Raw genomic sequence first — 6609 nt, forward strand, 5'->3', positions numbered from 1 at the left:
ACTGCTACATGTAACTTTTTGGCATTTGTGTTTTAAGGTTGGTTATCAAAGCACTATGATTGTAGACTTCGCTAAGAATTATGGGTAAACTATTCTTTTGATGATCATTTTAGAAAAATGTTGGATATCAATGTGGCTAAAGTCATTTGTGGGATAAACAAATTATTTGATCTGATGGCATGGTAGAACTCTGCGACTCTATTCAGGACTGTTTTGAACATGTTAAAAGAAATGTTATACACCCAAATGTTTGGAATGTTATAAAACCTGATATGCATGGCATTCATAACTCTGCCTATGTAAAACTTTGTTGCAAAAGCTTTTACATAGCCGGTTCCAAGCCCGGATAAAAGAGGAGGATGAATGATGGTAAACATGGCTTTTACGATCTTGAAAAGATCGAGACATAACATACTTGGACCCATTTGAAATAACGGATGATATACATTTGCTTTTATGATGAGTGATGGTAAACATAGCTTTTAAGATCTTGAAAAGATCGAGATACGACATACTTGGACCCAATTTGGAATAAAGGATGGTATACGTTTGCTTTTATGATATGAGAAAAAAGGGGACATGATCCACTTGACCCAAGAAATTGAAATTGTCCGTTGGATGGCATGTATGGCTTTTATAATCAGGAAAAGATGGAAATACAATTTGAAATAAATGGTGTTAGCTTCTTTTGTAAGAGAGGATGGTGATATCTATACATGACCCTGAAATTTATAATGTTATGATATGATATACTGATTTTATGGTAGCGTTGGGAACAGATTATGAGGGCTTGAATAAGGAAAGCATGTTAGGGTGTTACAATGATAACGGGTTTAAGGGCTGTTTTCTATGCAAATCTATGGTTGTAAATGGAATACTGCAAACTGCAGTATAGACGAGTAGGAGGAATTCTTTGGTGTAGACACTATTTAGAGATTGATGTGTGATTATCAAGTGGAAGACACTGAAGCTTGGATAAGCATATCTTCTAACTACATAAAACAACTCTGCTGCACATATTGTGCTTTCTTGTTGCTTCCTCATCTAAGATATGGAAAGATTGATGCATGCTGTCTATCCAATTCAGCTAGTTGAAGATCCAGTACTGAAGGCATTCTGAGATTGGTGCAGTATTTGACTTTGACCCATGTTTTTTTTGAACAACTTGACTCTAGAAAAACATGATTTGACTAGTATGCTTTAGTCATGATTTCTCTATGTTCATCTGCTGTTCATATTAAATAAAAATGTTTTGCTCCTTGAAAAAGTAGTTGTCTTTTTCATTCGAAAAAAAAATTGTTTTAACATTTGAATTTGGAAATAATTGTGAAGTGAGTATATAACTATTAAGAACTGTGTTGCAGGCTAGAATCATTGGTGGGATAAACAAATTACTTGATCTTATGGACATGGTAAAATTGTGGGATTATATTCATGACTCTTTTGAACATGGTAAAACAAATGCTATACACTCAATGCTATACATTCATAAATTTGCTTATGTACTGCTTTGTTGTAAAGGCTTTCATATAATCAGTTCTAAATCTGGATAAAAATCGAGGATCAATGATGGTAAACATAGTTTTTATGATTTAAAAAGATTGATATGATATACTTGAACCCAATTTGAAATATATTGCTTTTTATGATATGAGAAGGTGATATAATGTACTTGATCTAGTTTGATCTTAAAGGATGTTTTTTATTATCTGAAAAAAATTGAGATCACATACTTGACCTAGTTTGAAATAAAGAATCTTATACATTATGATTTGAAAAGTTGGTGGAATGACATACTTGATCCAAAATTTGACATGATGTAGTTGACTGAATCAAATAATTTTTATGATCCGAAAAACTGAGATATTACATACTTGATCCAATTTGAAATAAAGGAGGGTATACATTGCTTTTATCATTTGAGAAATTGGTGGAATGGTATACTCTATCTAAACATGTGTTGCTTTTATAATCGGAAAAAAGGTGGAAATATAATCTAGTTCACTTTAAAATTTGAAATAAACGGTGTTAACTTTTTTTTTATCCAAGAGGATGGTGATATCGATACTTGACTCTAAATTTTATAATGTTTATGATTTATGATATAATCTGCTTTTATGGTCACGGTGAAAATAAACTGTGGTGGCTTGAACATGTGCAGCATATTCGGACAGCATATTCGGGCATCACAATGACGTGTGGTTTAGGGATTGTTTTTTATGCAAGTCTATGGTTGTGAATGGGATAATGCGAAGTGCAGTACAGAGGAGCAGGAGGAATTGATTTTGAGTAATACGTATTTAATTATCAATTGGAAGACTCTAAAAGAAGTTTGTGAAACTGATACAGGTTGAGTATTTAATTTTATCCCACATTGTTGTGTTTTGTGCCCTCTTAATGCATATAAGTTATATACTAGCACCAAAGTATAGACCTTTTAATCTAAGTAAGGTTAAGAAGCTTGCCTATGTGTGATGTTGAATATGCTCTCAGGAGGGATTGGACCCGAGAAAGAATTCTCAAAGAGACTAAGTTCAGTGAGTTGAGTGCAATGACTTAACGCGAGGTGGTTAAAGGGTGGAAAGAGTCCAGTTGCAGAGAATATAAAGGGATATAGAGAGCGAAAAGCCCACGAAGGACCAGAGAAGGAGGAGGCCAAAGCCTTATGAACTGAAGACCATAGGGGAAAAAAGCTGAGCCAAAGATAAAGAGTCGAGAAGGTAAATGGTATGTATAATTTTGAGGCATCCTTAATAGGATACGCTTATCATTAAGATCCTGGGCAAACATTTCACGCTTGAAATAATGTGGAACAAACAGGAAAGTACAGAGATTATAGACCTTGGGAATGAGTTCTTAGTAAAAAAAATTTTCAAGAGGATTTTGACTTTGCACTTACTAGAGGTCCGTGGAAATTAAACAACTATCTTTCTATCTATATGTGAACTCCCAACTTCAATCCAATGAAAGCAACCATAGATATAATTGCAGCTTGGGTGAAGTTACCAAGCTCTGCAATAAAATATTACGAGAAGAAAATTTTGAAAAGTATAAGAAATATTGTGGGGACTCTACTGAAGGTGGACACTAATACTACAGACAAATGTAGAAGAAAGTTTGTTAGACTTATATATGAAGTTGGACATAACTAAACCTCTAGTATTTCAATATTTCATTAATGGAGTGAGGTACTTATGGAATATGAGGGACTCAAAAATATTTGTTTTGGATGTAGGATTGTAGGACATGAGAAGGCGAACTAGTTAATCAGCTAAAAAATCATAACTACATTTTGGTTAACTAATTTAATAAAATAATTTTAAAAATTATATCTATTTTATTAAAAAGTGGTTAACCAAAACTAAATTTAAAAAATCGGTTTTTAATCGATTTTTAATCGGTCAACTAAAACTAAAATCAAATTTTATGCAACTCTTGTGTTCAAATTGGTTAACTAATTTTTTTGTAAAAATCGATTTTTAACCGGTCAAAAACCGATTTCAATTTTTTTTTGAAAAAATTTTTAAATTTTTTTATGTAAAAAACCGATTTTTTTTAAAATCAATTATTTTTTAAAACTAATTTTTATTTTTATAATCAATTAAAAACCGATTTTTGAATTTTCTAACTGATTAATAACCAATTTTATCACATAAAATCAGTTTGGTTAATTAACCAAATTATATTTTTGACTAACCCAAAAATAAATTTAATTTTTGGATTAACCAAACTGTTCATACTCTGCCCCAACACCAGGGTCCAAGTCCAAATAATCAAAAAGACCTAATCTCAAGATTGGCCTTCGCCACCCACCGACCTTTATAGAAGAGGTCGGCTTCGACACAGACTTCCTTCCAAAAAAGTCGGGCTCGAGGGATAGCTGGCAGATAACACTTATTCAAATAAGTAACTGCCCCTAAAATCTCTCAACCCATTTCTAGAGGTCATATCTCAACAACCCTAAGATAAAAGGACGGTTATCCACCCTCAGAAGTGGAACTACTCTAACGGTAGTTATTGGATTACCACTATAAATACATTGATACTCCTCAGGTATTGTTAAGTTTCAATACTCTTAAAACCTGCTTAACCCCTTACTGACTTAGGCATCGGAGTGTCTTTGCAGGTACCACCTTCTATTCTTTCACATACATAACTCAGACGGAGGCCCTCCAGACACGAACCAAGTCGGAGACCACCTTCCAGAAATGCTTGGGCTAATCCTTCAAGCCCAATCCATAATTCTCAGGTTACCCACATAACATTGGTGCCATTGCTGGGGAATTTGAGAGATCAACCCATGATAACGGACGACTTAAACGAGGACAGAAATATAGCGTCCGAATCTGAACAGGAAAATCCAGACGCTGGTAACAATGACAGAGCCATAGTTACCATGCAAGGAGCGGCAAACCCGCACAGAGAAGGCACCTCAGGAGCGAAAGACCCAAAGGAAAATCCCTCTGGGGTGTATGAACCAGGAAGAGAAGGACAGTCCCATGCAGCCGATCTCATTGGACTGCTCCACGGCCACCAAGGTCGGCTGGAGCAGCTAGAGTAAGAGCTAGAGCGACAACAGAAAGCGGAGAGAAACCTGAGAAGAGAGATCGAGCGATGAAAGGAGCTTGAAGAAAAGCTCCTAAGATTGGAATCGAATCTTTGAGGTCGAAGTTCTCGCAGCAACCGAGAAGACCCCCCTTGGGAGGGAGGGGGCGAAGACCCGTTCAATGAGGATATAATGAGGACAAAAGTTTCAATGAACTTCGAAATCCGCGACTTAGATCTATACGACGGGACTACCAACCCAAAGCATCACTTAAGAAATTTTAAAAGTCGGATGTATCTAGCCGATGCTTCTGATGCTACTCGCTGTAAGGCCTTTCCGACGACCTTGACAAAGTCATCGATGAAGTGGTTCAATAGTCTCCCCCCCAAGTCAGTTACCAGTTTCGACGACCTCTCGCGAAAGTTTCTCATGCGATTTTCAATCTAGAAGGATAAAGTAAAGCACGCATCGAGTCTCTTGGGGGTAAAATAGGAGGTCGGAGAACCTTTGAGGGACTACATGGAAAGATTTAATAAGGCGTGCCTAGAAATCCAAGACCTGCCTACAGAGACAATGATTTTGGGCCTAGTAAATGGACTCTGAGAAGGTCCCTTCTCCCAGTCCATCTCAAAAAGGCACCCGACTTCTTTGAGTGATGTACAGGAAAGAGCAAAAAAGTACATCAACATGGAGGAAAACGCCAGGCTGCGAGAACCAAACTGGCGATCTGGGCACTGACACTCATCAAAAGAGAAGGAGAGAGAGCCCAAGAAAAGAGAAGTCAGGCCTAAAAGGCCCAGGAGATACCACTCCTATACTCCTCTATAAGTTTCCCTAGTCGATGTCTACAGAAAAATTTGTCACACCGAAAAGCTACCTCCTCCCCGACCCATCAAGAACAAGAAATGGGAAAGTCATGGCGAATACTACGAGTACCATAAGCTATATGGTCATTCAACAAATGATTGTTACGACCTGAAGAATGTGATAGAAAAGCTAGCCAGGGAAGGTCGGCTTGACAGATATCTCATGAAAAGGTCTGACCATCATGGCAAGAGAAAGCGACACGAGGAGGATCGAAGAGATCCACCACCACAAACCCCAGAAAGACATATACATATGATCTCAGGAGGGTTTGCTGGAGGAGGTCTCACAAAGTCATCTCGGAAGAGGCACTTGAAGGAAGTCTACCAGGTCGGGGGCGAATTGCCCGACCTCCCAATCATCTCTTTTACCAAAGAAGATGGGTAGGACATTCTTCCCGGATATGATGATCCGGTAGTGATCACTAAGATCCTCGCCAATACCCATCTACATAGAACCCTGGTGGATCAAGGGAGCACGGCCGACATCCTGTTCAAAATAGCATTTCACAAGCTGGGATTGGACGAAAAGAAGTTTAGAGCTTACCTTGATATCCTATATGGCCTGGGGGATACACCAATAAAACCACTAGGATTCATACCCTTACACACAACTTTTGGAAAGGGGGATGAAATCTAAGACTCTGAGCATCGACTTCATAGTCGTCGACGTAGGTTCGGCCTATAATGCTCTAATAGGCAAAACGACTCTTAATCGGCTTGGAGCAGTGGTATCCACCCCCATCTCTGCATGAAATTCCCAACACCAAAGAGAATCACAACCATCAGGGGAGATCAAAAGTTGGCGAGGAAATGCTACAGCGAAAGTCTAAACCTGAGAGGGAAAGGCAAGGAGGTTCACGCCATTGAGCTCGGAGGAATCCAAGCCAAAGAAGAGTTACGACCACAGCCCAGGAAAAAGACTGAAGAGGTACAAGTCGGGGAGGAAGAAGGAAAAAATACCAACATAAGAGCCAATCTGAAAGAAGATTTGAAGCAAAAGTTTACAAGACTCCTACAAGAAAATTCTGACCTCTTTGCCTGGAAAGCCTCCAACATGCCAGGGATAGATCCCGAACTCATGTCTCATAAACTGTCCGTGTACCCTGGGTCACGACCTGTTTAGTAGAGAAGACAGAAGCTCGGACCTGAACGGGCTCAAGTGGTGGAAGAACAAATACAAGCCCTCTTAGAAGCTGG

The 6609-nt window shown here is 38.2% G+C and overlaps 1 long non-coding RNA gene across 1 annotated transcript; it reads left to right on the plus strand.

Moving 5' to 3' along the window:
- Positions 1-304: 304 nt before the first annotated feature.
- Positions 305-2569, plus strand: LOC127743214 (uncharacterized). Its single transcript, XR_008004583.1, has 4 exons — positions 305-1125; positions 1365-1452; positions 2162-2349; positions 2494-2569. It is a non-coding gene; the product is annotated as an uncharacterized LOC127743214 (long non-coding RNA).
- Positions 2570-6609: the final 4040 nt, after the last annotated feature.

Source organism: Arachis duranensis, chromosome 10, assembly GCF_000817695.3.
Source record: "Arachis duranensis cultivar V14167 chromosome 10, aradu.V14167.gnm2.J7QH, whole genome shotgun sequence".
Lineage (NCBI taxonomy): Eukaryota > Viridiplantae > Streptophyta > Magnoliopsida > Fabales > Fabaceae > Arachis > Arachis duranensis.